Raw genomic sequence first — 17,146 nt, forward strand, 5'->3', positions numbered from 1 at the left:
ACATCGCCTACATCCTCAGAACGAGGACGTACATCAATGCCCTGCACAATGTTCCAGACACCCTTTGACACAAGAACATGTTGCATCATATAAGCCCACATAGGGTAGTTGTCCCCATCCAACCTGTCGTCAGCAGCAAACATCTTGAACACATCTGTGTTGTTGTTGTCAGCCATGGTAAATGCTGCACCTGATGTGAAAACTGCCCGGAAATAGGAGAAACGGAGCGGGAACAACCTGTGCTATATAGCACAAACCATAGAAGACTATAAGGCACCTGTTATGCAGAAAACGGCACTGACAAAAATTTTGCACAAAATGACGAAATAACCTGTGCAGTACTGCCTGTAGTGGAAACGGAGGCCGAAATGAGCCCAAATCAAAATTCTGAGCAAACCAAGCTCTTCGAGTGTTCCAAAGTTTTTGTCGACCTGTGAACGCTCGCCAAAGCTCACTGAAATCAGAGAAAGTGAGCAGGCGTGTGCTGGAGCAGCTGGCGACTAAGCCCGGGAGGACGTGACCTACTCTGATACCAATTGTTGGAATTAGGGTTGCAGAGAAACACACACAGCTTGGAGAAGACGAAGGAAGCTGAAGGCACACAATGGAGAGTGTGTTACTTAGTGTGCAATGGAAAGATAGATAGCCCTAGAGTGATGGGCGTATATATAATGCACGGGGGAAAAAACCTCCTAAAGAGGGAAAAAATGCCCCGGCGGTCCTAATGTGTTCACACACATCACTACCACATGTATATGGTAACATGCTTATATACCTAGATGAATCCAGGATAAGCCCACATTCACCCTTGAAGGAAAGTGCAAGGTATAGACCCATGGTAGTCACCCACAAGACGATATAACCATCAGCTCCATCATGCTTATATACAAACTTACTCAATTTGCCCTACCTACTTTCCAACAAAAATCACTTAAACATAATAAGTGAAAAATGTCAAAAATAGGTAAAATAGGCTAAATGCATTAGAAAATTTCCCTGATGGATTCTGATGGAAACGCTTATGAACATGATGTGTGCAACCAGAGGATATGCATCTACACTAAGTGACTGGGCATGCACGGTCTAGGAATAGACTCACAAAAGTGCTTGATCACTTGTAAATCTAGACTGACTGGACTGACTGAACCCTGATCATATTGTAGCTTATCCACGGACACATAGGGTTGGATGTGTCACGTGACACGCATAAAGCTCTGATACCACTCTAACCGGGAAAGGCACCTCATGCCAACGAAAAAGAATAGATTGAACAATTTTAAGCACTTGAAATAACAACCGAGCTGAAAGAGATGCACGACATACGAGACGGGGATTGGCGGAGTTCCACCCGAAGAGAGCATTGGCCCCAAACCTTGGCACCCCTTTCGATATTTCTTTATATTGCTTCAACTCAGAACAAGCCAATGCCCGATCCTCTGCACTCCCCCGCGAAGACGTGCTAGAGACTGAGCCCATGGCACATATTTAAAGGCCCTTGGCCTGTAAAAGCAGTTACATGAAAAGCTTCCAATTCTAAAAGCACTTGGCCTTCTAAACGCACGCAGCACAAAACAAGGGAAGTCCGTACAATATACAACGTCAACAATACTCAGCCTAAAACGTGAAAATCCGTACAATTGCCACGTGGCACTGTCGGCACAATTTGCGGGATGTCTGTACAGTCATGCCACGTCACCAGTTGGCTGCGTAGTCTTTGTGTGTGTTGATCTTGCTCTATTTGAATGCCTTGTGTCACTAGGGCCTCATCGGATGGGGTCTCATAAGTTGGTGGGAACTCTTCTTTAAAAAAAGGCCACTCGGCAAGACTTTGCAAGTTGGTAGAACTTCTTTTGTTGCTTCTTCTTCTGCTACTGCTTCTTGACTTAGGGTTTGCGCTCCTCGATCGGGATCTATAGGTTGGCTTCGTTCTTCGGTGGCTTGACACGTTAGCAATTTGTGACACATCCCATGATGCTTCAAGATTTGTGCTAGAAAAACCGTAGCCATATGATCAGCTTTGATCGTTTTCCTGACTGAAATAAAATTAGCTTGCTTGCTAAATCTGTCCACAATGGTCCAAATCGCATCATTTTTTGTCTGAGTTTTTGGGAGATCCATAATAAAATCCATGGCAAAACTCTCCCAAGGTTGATCAGGCACAGGCAAAGGTTGGAGTAACCTAGGCATCTTGCCGATCATACTTGACTTTTTGGCAAACCAAACATTCCCTGACATATTGATCGATGTCTGCTTTAAGGCTTGGGCAAAAGAAATATCTTTCCAATGCTAAAGTCATAGGAAGAATACCCCGGTGACCCGCATAAGGCAAAGCATGTGCTTCATCCATGATTTTCTTCCTCAATGGCACCACCACACACAAATTGCATGTTGGTGGTAGAGGTAACCATCCCAAGTGGAATAGTAATATTCATTCTCTCCGTTTTGTAACTTGTTCCAAGTGGAGAAGAAGTCCGGGTCGTTCGGATACAAATTTGGAGGTGATACCAATTCCTGGTGATAGTAATTGCATTCAGCCTTGGCCGTCTAGACAATGCATTTGCAGCCACGTTCTTACTCACAGCCATATGAAGGATCTAAAAGTGAAACATGGATTAAAAAATTAAAAACAATCTCATTTGCTTCTCTTATAATTTCTGTTGCGTGAGGAAATATTGCAAACTCTGCTGCTCGGTTTTGATCACAAAATCTGCTCCTGGAAGATAATGCTTCCAGGTAGACAAGGCGTGAATATCAGTCATAAGATCCTTCTTATAGATCGAGGCATGCAATTCAGCATCCTTAAGTCGTCTACTTTCAAAAGCCATTGCATGGGCTTCTTGGTTGAGCACTGCGCCGATGCAATCACTTGAATCATCACAGTGAACCTCGAATGGTTTCCTTAAGTCTGGCACTATCAAAATAGGACCATGGCTTAATAAATACTTGAGCCTCTCCTTGTTGTCTCGATCCCCATCAAAAGGGAATCTTCTTTCTTCTTAGGTCATAAAGTGGTCCTGCTACATGAGCATACCCTCGGATAAACCTCTGATAATCGGAACACAATTTCAAAGTGGGAGTTGGCCAGTCTTGCACCACTTGGATCTTGGCAGGATCCATACTCACTTGGTCGTGAGAGACTATATGGCCGAGATAGTGTATCTTCGTGAGAAAGAACTTACTTTTCTTTGCATTTTCATGTAACTCATGCTTTCGCAATTCTTGAAACACTATGTCCAAGTGCTTCCGATGTTCCTCCTCGATCTTTGAAAAGACGAGTATGTCATCAAAGAACACTCATGTAAAAGCTCAGTGTGGGCTGAAAATTCGATCCATCATTCGATTGAATGTGGCAAGAGCATTGGTCAAGCCGAAAGGCATTACCAAAAATTTGTAAAGTCCAAAAATAGTGCGAAAGGCAATCTTATGGGCATCCTCAGGGGCGATATGTAATTGATGATACCCACTCTTCAAGGCAATACCACTAAAGATGCTTGCGCCCTGCAACTTATCGAGAATATCAACAATCCGAGGAATCGAAAAGCAATTCTTGATAGTGATCTTGTTTAAAGATCAATAGTCTATGCACATTCAAAATGTGCCATCTTTCTTTTGCACCAATAAAATTGGACAGCAGTAGGGCGAAGTAATTGGTCGAACTAGACCTTTTTCCAGAAGCTCGTTGACTTGCTTCAAAATTCCCTCTTGCTGAAAAAGGCTTACCCTGTAAGGGGGTTGGCTTGGAGGTTAGCTACCTGATACAAAATCGATGCAATGATCTACCGGTCGTTTTGGAGGTAACTTATCCAGAAGAGTGATATACCTAGATGAATCCAGGATAAGCCCAGATTCACCCTTGAAGGAAAGTGCAAGGTATAGACCCGTGGTAGTCACCCACAAGACGATATAACCATCAGCTCCATCATGCATAGTATTGATTAAATACCACGACATCCCCACTAACGTCGTCAGTGAGTGATCGTGAAACCGTCCTTATACCTTCCAATAAATTGAAAGCAATTCATTTCCAAACTAAAGAGCAAAGCCTCGTTAGTTTTATTCTTTTTCCCTGCAAAAATCAAGCAAGCAAAAACGCACTTCTGTATTTCCTTTTTAATGGAGATATAGCTCACAATAGAGGAAAGCCCAATCCCGAGCATCAGCAAAAATTTTGATGTAATGTTCTTGCCCTCATGCTCAAAAGCAAGGATCTTTTCCACATAATCTAGGACCGGTTGCATATGGTAGTGCCATGGCATACCCAAGATAATATCACATCTCTTCATGAGTGCCATCAAAACTGATTCGTGGTCCTTGTACTCGCCAACCCGAAGATTGAGTTGTCCTTGCACGGGAGTTGCACCTGTGAAAGGGTAGTTGCCTTGGTGTAAAGGCTAGACCTAAGACCACCTCGACATAATAAGGCCTTGCATGGTTATTTACTTCTTCGACATTACCGATCGCTCGCATTGTGAGTATCAAGATTTGTTAGCAGCATATGATGACAAGGGAAGGCAACATCTAGATCAGCCTCGATGCTTCAAATGTTAGCATTGTTTGAACAACCATCTCTCTCGTCTCCTTGGAGACATCCATACACACATCCATTGCAACAAGGAGGATTCATCCAAAGCTTCCATCATTTGGCAATCTAGTGAAAGCCCCAAGAGGAGCCTCTATCTTCGGTTTCTAGAGACATCACCCGGAGGACTTGCCATGGTTTGTGGACAATCCAAAGGATATCCCCATCTGCATCATCCAGTCCCATTGCGCTCACCAATCCTACCAAGCTTTGTGGACATCAACGTTGTCATAGCCATCCATCAATCCTGTGAGAATCCATCTTAAGACAACTACAACAAGGATAAGATGGCACAAGGATTTAATCCTACATCTCAAACTCGATAAAATAACACAAACAAAAGACAAAAAGAGCAAATTCTTGAATCTTAATGTAAGCAAAAGACTAAAGGGAGAATCTACTTGTATTGACCAAGAAGAGTTAACGCATAATTAAATTAGTAAGATATTGAAAAGTTGACAACATGCAACCTTAACTTCACTATTTGTTCAAACAAGAAGAATAAGATCATCACCTTTCTCATGCAAAGCCTAATCAACAGTTGAGGCATCCCCGCTCACATTGTCAATGCCTAGGAGTATGTGCAGGTTTGTAAGGAGTCAATTCAAGACTAGAACATACTATATGAAACCAATGAACTGAGTTTCTTTCCGTACGTAACCTCAGATGCGTAACAATTGATATTCTGTACCTCAAAAGTGAGCCATTCCTAGTTGGAACTTTCCCTCTTTCAAATTTTGTTGGATTAAAATATTCACATATTCACTCGTCATTGAAAAGCCCAGTTTTGTAGAGCAAGAATCTAACCTTGTAACTGCTGACATTTAAAAACGAATTAGAATCTTGCAAGTTTAGGATATATTGCGATTGCAACCATGCAAATCAAGCGTCTTCCAAGTAGTCAAAACAGTGTTTAGAAGGTGGACTACCCTGTTCATACCAGATTGAATGGTTAACCACTGGAGGCAAAGGTGGCAGGTCACATGTTAAAAAGGCCAAAGTTTAAAACTCGAGCAAGACACCTAAAGTTAGGGGGAGAAAGACACAGAACTTGATAGCGAAGCTGCACGTGGCATGTTTGATCCAATCAGACCCATTGCCAACGCTAAGCTAGCATAAGGAGGTTTAGTTTTGTCATACGCGTTCTAGGACCTTAAATTTCCTCAGATTGATGTCTGTTGCTTTCAGCATTTGCAAATCTATGCTTGATTACAGGGTAGCTTACTTCTCTGCTAAACAAAATGCAATAGTCTGTCCATTTCGATGAGCAAGAGCAATCAGAAAACGTAGAATACACAGATTAGCCACCTCCATTAGTTCCTCATCTTTCTTCCATAGCCACAATGCTCTCTCTCTCTCTCTCTCTCTCTCTCTCTCTCTCTCTCTCTCTCTCTCTCCAGGAGATCGGGCAAGAGGAGCTGAGGCAAAACGCAGACAAAAGAGCAGGAGTACCTCGCCGAGCTCGAAATGTCGATGGGCGCTGTAGTTGGCTGTTTACCGTTCAAATGTGGAGACAAAACGTCGTCTGCAGGGACAATTTCAATTGCGAGTCTTGGTAGCCTATGATCACCACCACTTTTCTGGCTGTACCCTACAATATGTGTGCAAACTGCAATGTACTTCCAACCTTAAATATTTATTGGCCTGCATTTTCTTGGAAGTTGAAACATCTATGTGTGCACGTAAGCGTGATGCATGCGTATCTTGTGCAAGAGGTTGCATATATCAGGGTAGAAGTCTGAAGAGCGAGTTTAGAGGCACGAAAAGTTTCTACGCATATTTCTCTCGATCAAAGGGAATTTGAAGCGACTGAGCTCATATCTTGTCAACACTTGATGTAGGAAGCTATGGCATGGCTCTAATCTCATGTCAAGATCGACGATGCGAAAGCATAGAGACCAAGGGGAGAAAGCGAGAGAGAGAGAGAGAGAGAGAGTCATGGACCAATCAACCTTGGCAATGAATGAATAAATTAATATGAATACAATGGGTTGGAGAGAGGGGGGTGTTTGCTTACATAGCCACCTCACTAAATTGCCCTACCCAAACTTTAACAAATAAGTGAAATAAAATATGAAAAAGGCAAAATAAATCATGGGATCACATTGGACAATTCACTTGAGATGCCAAAACTCTAATAGATTTCCCAACTTATGAAGTCCTGACAAGTGGCCCAAAGAGACTTGTCTCATCTCTCACTAACATGTCTACAACCAAATCGAGACCGAGCCATCATGAACTAAATTGAGATTAAGCCATCACAAACCTCAAATACACGTAATGGATAGACCAAGCCAATTGAGCTCCTCTTGTAATCACTAGCAATTCACAATTCATCTGGAAAAAATGATCTCAAAGTAGTACATGACATCCACTGTCTATTGAAACCGTCTCATTAAAATCAAACTTTGTCTTAGTCAAGAAACATAATGCACATGTCATAGTGTATATGATGCACCATTGGGCAATGAAAAGCATACATCTCTTGCACGTGTAATGTCATATGATGAACCATTAGCTAAATGCGCACTACCAAGGCTCTCATTAGAGAAGGTACTAAACCACTCACGACATGGTGTGATGTAGAAATGCATCCTCGTCTAGTAACCAATGAGAAGAAGCATCACTTGTACCCTAGACATATAAGCAAGTGGAACGTTAGAGGCAAACATGACATCATTGTCACTGGCATATGAAGCCACCTCTCTAGCATGTGTCAAAGCTATCTCTGCATCATGCTTACATCGTTGCCACTGCCTCATACATCAAAAGCAATGATGCAATGCCAACATTGCATAAAATCGGCATGATTGAGAAAAATCTCTTGAGAAGGCAGAGAGCAAAATCTCAATCAAAGTTTCAACCATACGCCACATCAAAGATGCCAAAGTAGGAGATCACATCAAACGCTACACAATAATAACCATGATCAACGCATCAATTTTATGCTCACATATACAACCTATAGCTCTACGAAGATATGTATAGAAGCAATGCCCAAAACCCTATGCTAAACCAAGCAGAAACCGCCCATAAGCAAGTGCAAAGAGATAATGCAAACATAACATGTGTCACTCTAGCAAAGTGAACTCAAACCAGGGATGAAAACTATCAAAAGAGCTTAAACCGCATAACCATATGTAGAAGTCTAGAGCATATGTTCTCCATACGCATCCCACAAATCTGTGTGTAAAGTTCAATAACTGCATATAAGTTGTACCCATAGCATGTAGAACCAAAACCCATGACAATCTATGTACTGGTAGCACGAGCATACAAATAATCTCACTCTTGTGAGAGTGGATTCAAGAATTCAAAACCGTGTTTGAAGCTGACAAAAAACCTGTCAAAGTAATAGTAAAAAACTCTATCATTGTCAAAAGTGTGAGTAATGCTCGATCACTATACCATTAATGAGTAGATCTGTAGATACATAAATTATGGCAAGAATTTTTTTTTAAAAAAGGGTAGAGTTTCCCCTATGACTCGAGAAAAATCTCAAATAAGGCTCACCACAATTGGCATACACAAAACCTGTGAAGAAAGCCAACTAGGCTATGCACAAAAAACAAAGACTCGATCTCTCATCCACATATGTCATACACTTGGCCAAATTTTGATTGCATGGCTCTCCGAAATCCATGAAGAGAAGCACGACAATCTGCTGGTGATCTAAAGCACAAAAACTCAATAAGAAATCCATATATGGCATACATAGAACGCCAAAACCATGGCAAGCTAGCTTGAGTGGCTCTCTAGACAACTCCTCCTATCCAAAATACATATACAATTGTGAATTTTTCACCTACGAGCTATAAATAGCTCAATTTGTATCTTCATATGCACATATATAGCACAAATAGGACAAAAGCGTGCTAGTAAATTCTTTGGGAGTCCACACAACAAATACACAAGCATAAAATCTGATGCCATTTTTGTATTATCAAAAGTGTTGCGAGAAATCAAATCTGTGAGCAAAAACATAGAGAAAAATGCATATGGCTGTTGTGAAGGAAAACCTTCTTTGAAACACGTAGAGAGTAACAAAATGATTGTAAGTTGCAAGCTTGTAACCCCACCTATGGTGTTAATGTAGTTTTCTACACCTCAACCGTGAAAATGTGTCCGTAGATCGGTGCTCTAATGCTCTCCACCTATAATGATGATGCAAAATCTCGCCTCTAAGCAGTGTGCTCAAGAAAACAATCTCTCAAGAGCCTCATACATGGGGCCAAAGAGAGCCAAAGTCCTCTCTCTCTCTCTCTCTCTCTCTCTCTCTCTCTCTCTCTCTCTCTCTCTCTCTCTCTCTCTCTCTCTCTCTCTCTCTCTCTCTCCCCAGAGTCTCCCTCTAACTCCAAGTACTCCCCATCTAACTCTCTAGTAGAGTCAAGAGCATGTACGTGTAGAAAAACCAAGGGGAGTGGGTGTTGGAGTATGCATGTGGGTGTTAGAGGATGCTATCAAGGTGCATCATAACTTCTATTCAAAATGAATCCAAAGTTGAAATTCGGATTCAAAAAGCATTGATGTTAAAGTTGAAAGGAATAATGTCGATGCCAGGATGTCTGAGTCTCTTATCAAGAGAGAGTGTCTCTTCAGTTGCATCATCGACGAAGAGACAAAACACTCTCTCTCACTCTCGCTAAATGGGAAGTTTCCATCGGGTGCTCCTAGAGAGCTAGATTTAATCTCTCTCTTTCTTCACCATCTTTGAAAAACATGTGTGCATGTGTGTGTATGTGTGTGTAGTACACACACACTCCCTCACTTCAACTTGTTGCGCTTCAACAAGGTGGCCTTCCCTTGCTTCAACATATCGTCCTTCAACAAGGCCTCGCCGTAATTTTTCCTTTACTTTGCACTTCTTCAAGGGCTTTATTTTGTGTTATTCAATTTGTGTTTGCTAGTGCTATTTTTCCAAAATATTATTGTCTTACAAAATCAATGCAATGAAACTCTATAATTTTTTTGAAGCAAGGTAGCACAAGAAATTAGCCTCAATTGTGTTTGAATAAAAAAAATTTGTATAGGTTGTCGATCTGTCAATGCTCATCCTTTAGAGATCCCCAATGGAAAATGGGACATAATCTTTACGAATTTTATTGTTCGTCTACCTATGAATGGTCATAAACCATATGTCTATTTGAGTAGTTTTAGATCGTTTGACAAATATGTGTAGGTTTATTTCGACTAAGGACATGATCAGAGCTCTTGAATTTACAAGGATGTTTGTGGAGAATGTACACAGGTTATATGGCCTTCTGTCAATCATGACATAAAATTTGATGGCCATTTTTGGACAACAATATTCCACACTCTTAATTTGAGTGCAGCTGATCATGCTTAGGTTGATGGTTAGATTGAGAGAGTCAATCAACTAAAGGATAAGCATACGTAAGTATTTATTAGTCTTGAAATTTGCTTACAATAGTGAAAAGCATGTTTCCATAGGGTTTAGTCCATTTATACTTCTGTATGGCTATCAACCTTGGTCTCCAATTACTCTAGCCAATGAGCCCATACATTTGGCTAAATATTTATCACAAGAAAATTTTTATATGTTACGTATTGTTAAGAGAAATTCTAGGAAATCTCAAGATCATTACAAAAGGTTTGGAGATGAAAAACACCAACAACTATTTTGCATGCAAGGAGAGTTGTATTTTTGAAGGTTCAAGAACATTCAAAAAGTCTCAAAACTAGAATTGCCCCTAAGCTTTCACCACGATATTGTGGTCCTTTCAAAAATTTTAAGACGGTTGATGAGCGTGCTTACAAATTGGATTTTTCAACACATTCATGCATTCATCTTGTTTTTCATGTTAGTCATTTACACAAACGGTTACACATGATAACCATGCTAATCAACTAACCAAAGATCTACCCTCTAAGAATTTTGCACACTGTCAAGTGCTTATGGAGATTGGGCAGATATCCAAACTTGATATACCTTGCATGCTTGTCCAAGATTGTTGGGTTATATGCCCAATGTGCTTGGCCATGTCTAGACAACCAATGCTTAACCATACAAACACATTTTATTCTTATTACATAGATACAAGAATAAAAAGTTGCAGAATATGTATCTTGATGGAGCTCCACCCACTCAATGTTTCCTCTCTCCTCTTTGTTACCATATACATGTGGTAGTGATGTGTGTGAACACACTAGGACCGCCGGGGCATTTTTTCCCTCTTTAGGAGGTTTTTTCCCCCGTGCATTGTATATACGCCCATCACTCTAGGGCTATCTATCTTTCCATTGCACACTAAGTAACACACTCTCTATTGTGTGCCTTGAGCTTCCTTCGTCTTCTCCAAACTGTGTGTGTTTCTCTGCAACCCTAATTCCAACAATTGGTATCAGAGCAGGTCACGTCCTCCCGGGCTTAGTCGCCAGCTGCTACAGCACACGCCTGCTCTTTTTCTCCGATTTCAGTGAGCTTTGGCGAGCGTTCGCAGGTCGACAAAAATTTTGGGGAGGTTCGATGAGTGTGGTCTGCTCAGAATTTTGATTTGCGCTCATTTCGGCCTCCGTTTCCACTACAGGCAGTATTGCACAGGCTATTTTGTCATTTTGTGCAAAATTTCTGTCAGTGCCGTTTTTTGCATAACAGATGCCTTATAGTCTTCTACTGTGTGTGCTATATAGCACAGGTTGTTCCCGCTCCGTTTCTCCTATTTTCGGGCAGTTATCACATCAGGTGCAGCTTTTACCATGGCTGACAACAACAACACAGATGTGTTCAAGATGTTTGCTGCTGAAGACAGGTTGGATGGGGACAACTACCCTATGTGGGCTTATATGATGCAACATGTTCTTGTGTCAAAGGGTGTCTGGAACATTGTGCAGGGCATTGATGTACGTCCTGGTTCTGAGGATGTAGGCAATGTTGAGGATGTTGCAGGTCTTGTTGCAAGGATTGTAGCTGTTAGAGTTGTTTTGCCTACGGCAGAACAAGCTCGTTGGGATGTTAAGGATGCACAGGCTCATGCATTGATTGCGTTGTCTGTGAAGCGCACCATTGTTCCTCACATCCGTTCAGCAAAATCTGCAAAACAAGCTTGGGATATTTTAGCAGGTCTTTATGCAAGCCGCAATGAGGCTAAAATTGCTTTGCTGCGTAAAGAGTTGGAGTCGAAGATTATGCATGAGGAAGATGATATGGACAATTTCCTTGCTAGTGTCAAGGATATCAATGAGCATCTTATTTCAGCAGGTGAAGTCATTTCAGACAGTTCCCTTGTGTAGACTGTTCTTAATGCCTTACCAGATTCCTACCAGACTTTTGCTAGTACTTGGAGACTGATGACCCAAGGAAATCGTGAAGTTGTCAAGTTTGATGCATTATGCCATTGCTGTTGCAAGAGTCACTTTCAAAAAAAAACAGGACTAGGCAGCGTGCAGTTGAATAGGCTTTTATTGCTTCTCAAAGAAAGGTTGGTAACAGTAATGCAGCCACTTCTTATGGTTCTGCTGACAGTGGCAAAAATTCTGTTCCTAATGCTTCTCCTGGCAGCACTTCGTCTGGAAATTCTGGTGATAGGGGCAAAAAGAAGATGCGTTGCCATTATTTTAAAGCCAATGATCACTTGATCAAGTCGTTTCCTAAGTGGAAGACCAAAGAGGCTAAGAAGAAAGAGGGTGGATCCACTGCAAATGCTTGTTCCACTACAAATGTACCCATCGTTGAGTCTTCTTAAAGGAGACTGTAATGCTGATGTTGATGTAGAATGGGCTTTTAGCGCAGAGTGCACTTACAATCCAGCTGTCCATGATGCATGCTTGTCAGTTGCTACAGATTCACATGTGTGGTATTTGGACAGTGGTGCTACAAAGCACATTACCTCACATTGTGAATTGTTTACCTCTCTTGAGTCAGTCCCTCATAGGAATTCAGTCACTTGTGCCAACAACGCCTCTTATCCAGTTCAGGGAGTTGGAAAGATTGTGCTCACTGCTGCTAATGGCAGTTCCTTCACACTTGTTGATGCACTTTATGTACCTGGGATGAAGAAGAATCTCTTGTCTGTATCTGCACTTTCTAGACTTGGACTTGTAGTCAAATTTGTGGATGACAGATGTACAGTTCATGATCTCAGTTTTGGTGATGAAATTGTTGTATCTGTCCTTTTGTGCCGTGGGCTGTATAAGCTCACTTTGTATGACAAGTGTGGACAAAATTTTGCAAATGCTATTGCAGATTCAAGGGCTATTTCAGATGCAAAACTTTGGCATGCACGTTTTGGTCATTTGAATTTTTCCAGTTTGCTGCGTTTGTAGAAATCTGATATGGTTGCTTCTTTGCCGCCTCTTGAAGCACCTGTCAAACATGTTTGTGAAGGCTATATTTTGGGTAAGATGCAGCGTTCTAAATTTCCAAAGGATGGTTCAGTTCGGGCCACATGCAGGTTGTAGCTTGTGCATAGTGATGTTTGTGGGCCCATGCAAACTCCGTCCTTCGGAAATTACCTGTACTTCGGGACTTTCATTGATGATTACTCCATGCATGCATGGGTATTTCCGCTTAAAGCGAAGTCCGAAGTTTTTATGTGCTTCAAACAATTTCTGGCTATGGTTGAAAATGTCTCGAAATGTACTATGGGCACCCTCCGTTCCGATCGAGGGGGGGACTATATGTCTCATGAATTTAATGCATTTCTGGCTAGTCGTGGGATAAAACACCAATGTACAGTGCCTTATACACCTCAGCAAAATGGTGTTGCTAAGAGGAGAAACAGGTCACTGATGGAAATGGCACGATGTATGGTTAAAAGTCAAGCTTTGCCGCATTCTTTTTGGCTTGAGGCCATCATGTGTGCCACTTATGTACTTAACAGGTGTCCTACGAAAGCTTTGCAGTCTATTGCTCCATATGAAGTATGGCATGATAGAAAGCCTTCTATTGAGCACATGCGTGTTTTTGGCTGTTTGGCATATGCTTTGGTGCCACAAGTGCAGCGCAAAAAATTGGATCATAAGGTTGTGAAATGTATTTTTGTTGGTTATAGTGCTGAAAGCAAAGGTTACAGGTTGTATCATCCGCAAATTAAACGTATTCTGGTTTCACGGGATGTAGTGTTTTTTGAAGATTCTGTTCAGCCCTTGCTGTCATGTACTAGAGACAATAATGTAAGCTCAGAGGACATTTATGACACTTTGTTGCCTCTTTTCATGGTGGAAATACGAATGTAAGTTCCAATGAGGCAAATGTACAGCCTATGGGGGTTTCTAAAAATGTTTTAGATCAGCCTATTACTGATGCAGATGTACATGATGTACTTGATGAGGAAAGGGCTGAAAATGAGCAGGCTAGAGGTATGCCAAAATGGCTGGTGCACACTTTGCATGACAGTAAATTGGATGCACCTTTGTCTAGTTGTACTCGTTCAGGCTCTCGCCATGCATCTTATGCATCAGATTGTTATGCTTTGGTTGTGTCTAGCTTACATGATGTTGAGGAGCCTCTGACTTTTGATGAAGCACAAAATTCAGAAAATTGGATGGCTGCCATGCAATCAGAATATGATGCACTTATAGAAAATGACACATGGACTTTATGTGATTTGCCTCCTGGCAAAAAGGCCATTGGTACGAAGTGGGTTTACAAGTTGAAACGCAAGCCGGATGGTGAGATCGATCTCCATAAGGCTCGACTTGTTGCAAAGGGTTATGCACAACAAAAAGGCATAGATTATGAAGAGACTTTTGCTCCCACTTGTCGTATGACTACTGTGTGTTTTCTATGTGCATTGGCAGCTCATTTTGGTTGGGAATATGTACATCAATCAGACATTGTTACTGCTTTCTTGAATGGTGACATATTTGAGGAAGTTTATGTAACGCAGCCTCGCAGTTTTGTCATAAAAGGACAAGAGGACAAAGTGTACAAATGTAACAAGGCTTTGTATGGGTTGAAGCAATCTCCTCGTGCTTGGTATGAGAAAGCTGACACTCATTTGGTCAAACAAGGCTTTCGTAACAGTCCAACAGAAAGCACATTGTATGTAAAGCGTGAGGGTGATGTACTTTTCATTGTGGTTCTTTATGTTGATGATTTGCTGATCACTGGACCAAATGAGAGACATATTGCTGAATTTAAGGATGATTTGAATGCTACTTTCAAGATCAAAGATTTGGGGCTGTTGCATCATTATTTGGGTATACAGTTTTGTTGGGGTATAAAGCCCAATGTGGTCGCCCAGGTAAGTGGGCGGGCCACTAGGTATGTACACATATTCTTTTGTAAAAACCTAATAAGAACTCACTATGCTCTACACATTACAGTAGAGCGAGTTCACCATATCGTCGTGCTCTTCTTCTCGCACTCTCTCTCGCGTCGCACTTCCGCTCGTACTCCTTCAACTGGTATTAGAGCTCAGATCAAGGCTCGGGGCACACTGGAGGAGGCTAGAGTCACCAGCTCAGATTGGAGTGAAATTCGACAGGCGAAGATGCGGCCCCAAATCATTCTGAGGTCATCTCGGCCACCGTTCGGCTTCGACAAAGGTCTGCGCAGGCCATTTTCGACTATGTGGTCTCAGCGGGTGCAGATCCGACTCTGCAAATTTGGGGTTTTTTGCCTACGACTGCAGGTGCTGAGGATATCGACACTCCCAGAGTGTTGATTTGTGGTTGTCTACACATCGAAGGACGGCTCACAGTTCTTGGAGGCGTGTCACATACAACACGGGCGCATCTACACACAGACTGTAGGCGACATCCACTAGTTCATCAGGTAGCTTGTGTTTGCTGCTTGATATTCCAGATTTCATCCTGACATTGCAGGTACTTCCACATGGGATGTATTGTCAGAGATGATGTATGTTTGTTGAGGGTTTGTTGGCTGTGAGTCACGCAGCAAACAACCGCCGCAGCGGTTACAGCATATAGTGGGAAATTTGTGGATGTATGACTTTGTGGGAAGTCTATGTACTATCAGATTTACTGCAGCCTTTGTTGAGGGTCGAGTGAGGTTTTATTGAGCTGGGGGATTCTCGAATGTTGAGATCCTTTCGGTGATACGGGTCTTGGAGAGATCCCTCGAGCACCCTTAGATAGGCAGCTAGGATGTATTGACTGTGAGTTAGACAGTTGGGATTGCATCTTTGCTTTACTGCCGTTGAGGCATTGTCACAGTCTATGCTTACAGGACAGTGACAGGACAGTGAGAGACAGTACAGGTGCAGGACAGGTTTACCCGCAGCTTACAGTGTCAGAGAGACATTGTTTTTTGAGCTGTTTTTTGGTCTGTTTTTGAGTACACCAGAGCCATTTTACAAAGGAGACTCTGCCAAAATTTATGGAGAATGTGAAGCTTTCTTGGTTCATTTGACAGGTTGATATTGGTTTAGAGGTCAGTTTACAGGGGAAACTCTGCCGAATTTTTCCCAGGAAAGTAAACCACTGTGAAGCGTAGCTATGGCTGGATCACAGGACAATGCTCTTTACAATATCAAGAAGCTGGATGGAACCAATTTCCCATTGTGGAAGAAGCAGATTTGGCACGTGTTGGTACAAAAGAAGCAGATAAAACCTATAAAGCTCAAGGGGATAAAACCAGAAGATATGGACGAAGATGAATGGAGCGAAATGGATGAATTGGCACTTTCTACCATTATGCTGACTTTGGCAGAAAGCGTTTACTGCAATGTAGCAGACGAGATGTCGGCTTATCAAGCATGGTTAAAGCTGAGTGATCTTTATGAGAAGCAGAGTGCAGCTTCACAGGTATACTGGCTTAAGAAGCTTGTTGACTTGAAGATGAAAGAAGGGAAACCTATGTCCAATCATCTGAATGAATTCAACACAATCTACAGTCAGTTGTCAGCTCAAGGTGTCAAGTTTGATGAACCTGTTAGAGCTCTGTTCCTGTTCATCACATTGCCGGAAAGTTGGGACACTTTTCGCACAGCTTTGAGTAATTCTGCACCTACAGATGGTTTGAACATAGCAGGTGTAGAAGGAAGTCTGCTTACTGAAGAAACCAATAGAAAGACAATGGACAAAGGCAAAGGAACAGCCTTAGTTGTCAGGGGAAGGACCAAAGAAAAGTAAGGAAGATTGGGTATGCCAGTTGTTAAAGAGTCTTTATGGCTTAAAACAATCACCAAGGGCATGGTACCATAAATTCCACAAGTTTATGCTTTCTCAAGGCTACAAACGTAGTGAGTTCGATCACTGTCTATATACAAAGAAGGCTAAGGATGGCAGTTGGCTGATCCTTATTTTGTATGTGGATGACATGTTGATTGCTGGCAAGCACTTGGAAGAAATTTCAGCTTTGAAGTCAAAGATGGCAAAATCGTTTGACATGAAAGACATGGGTGAGGCAAGTCATATACTTGGTATGCGCATTGAGAGAGATAGATCAAAGAAGTTGATTTGGTTATCTCAAACAGAGTATATTGACAAGGTTTTGCAACATTTCAATATGGAGAAGGGAAAGGCACTGAGTGTTCCATTGCCATCATATGTGAAACTTAGCAAACAAGATTGTCCTATGTCTGAGGAAGAACATGCTGAAATGGATAAGATTCCATATGCGTCTGCAGTGGGTAGTTTGAT

The 17,146-nt window shown here is 41.8% G+C and overlaps 1 protein-coding gene across 5 annotated transcripts in view; it reads right to left on the reverse strand.

The window, feature by feature from the left end:
* The window catches only part of LOC147450901 (protein MALE DISCOVERER 2-like), a 69,859-nt gene extending 63,675 nt beyond the window's left edge, over nt 1–6,184 (reverse strand). Inside the window, exons 1-2 of one of the 5 annotated variants that reach the window (XM_086519895.1) lie at nt 6,032–6,173; nt 5,387–5,509 (exon numbers count right to left, since the gene is read on the reverse strand). The gene's annotated coding sequence lies outside the window, so the exon portion shown is untranslated. Of the gene's footprint in view, nt 1–5,093; nt 5,163–5,386; nt 5,510–5,804; nt 5,987–6,031 lie in introns of those variants that run through there. The other 4 variants (XM_086519894.1, XM_086519898.1, XM_086519896.1 and 1 more) reach the window with 4 other exon arrangements.
* Between the last annotated feature and the right edge of the window lie 10,962 nt (nt 6,185–17,146).

The sequence above is a fragment of the Adiantum capillus-veneris genome, chromosome 9 (assembly GCF_014529385.1).
Source record: "Adiantum capillus-veneris isolate H3 chromosome 9, ASM1452938v2, whole genome shotgun sequence".
NCBI classification, from domain to species: domain Eukaryota; kingdom Viridiplantae; phylum Streptophyta; class Polypodiopsida; order Polypodiales; family Pteridaceae; genus Adiantum; species Adiantum capillus-veneris.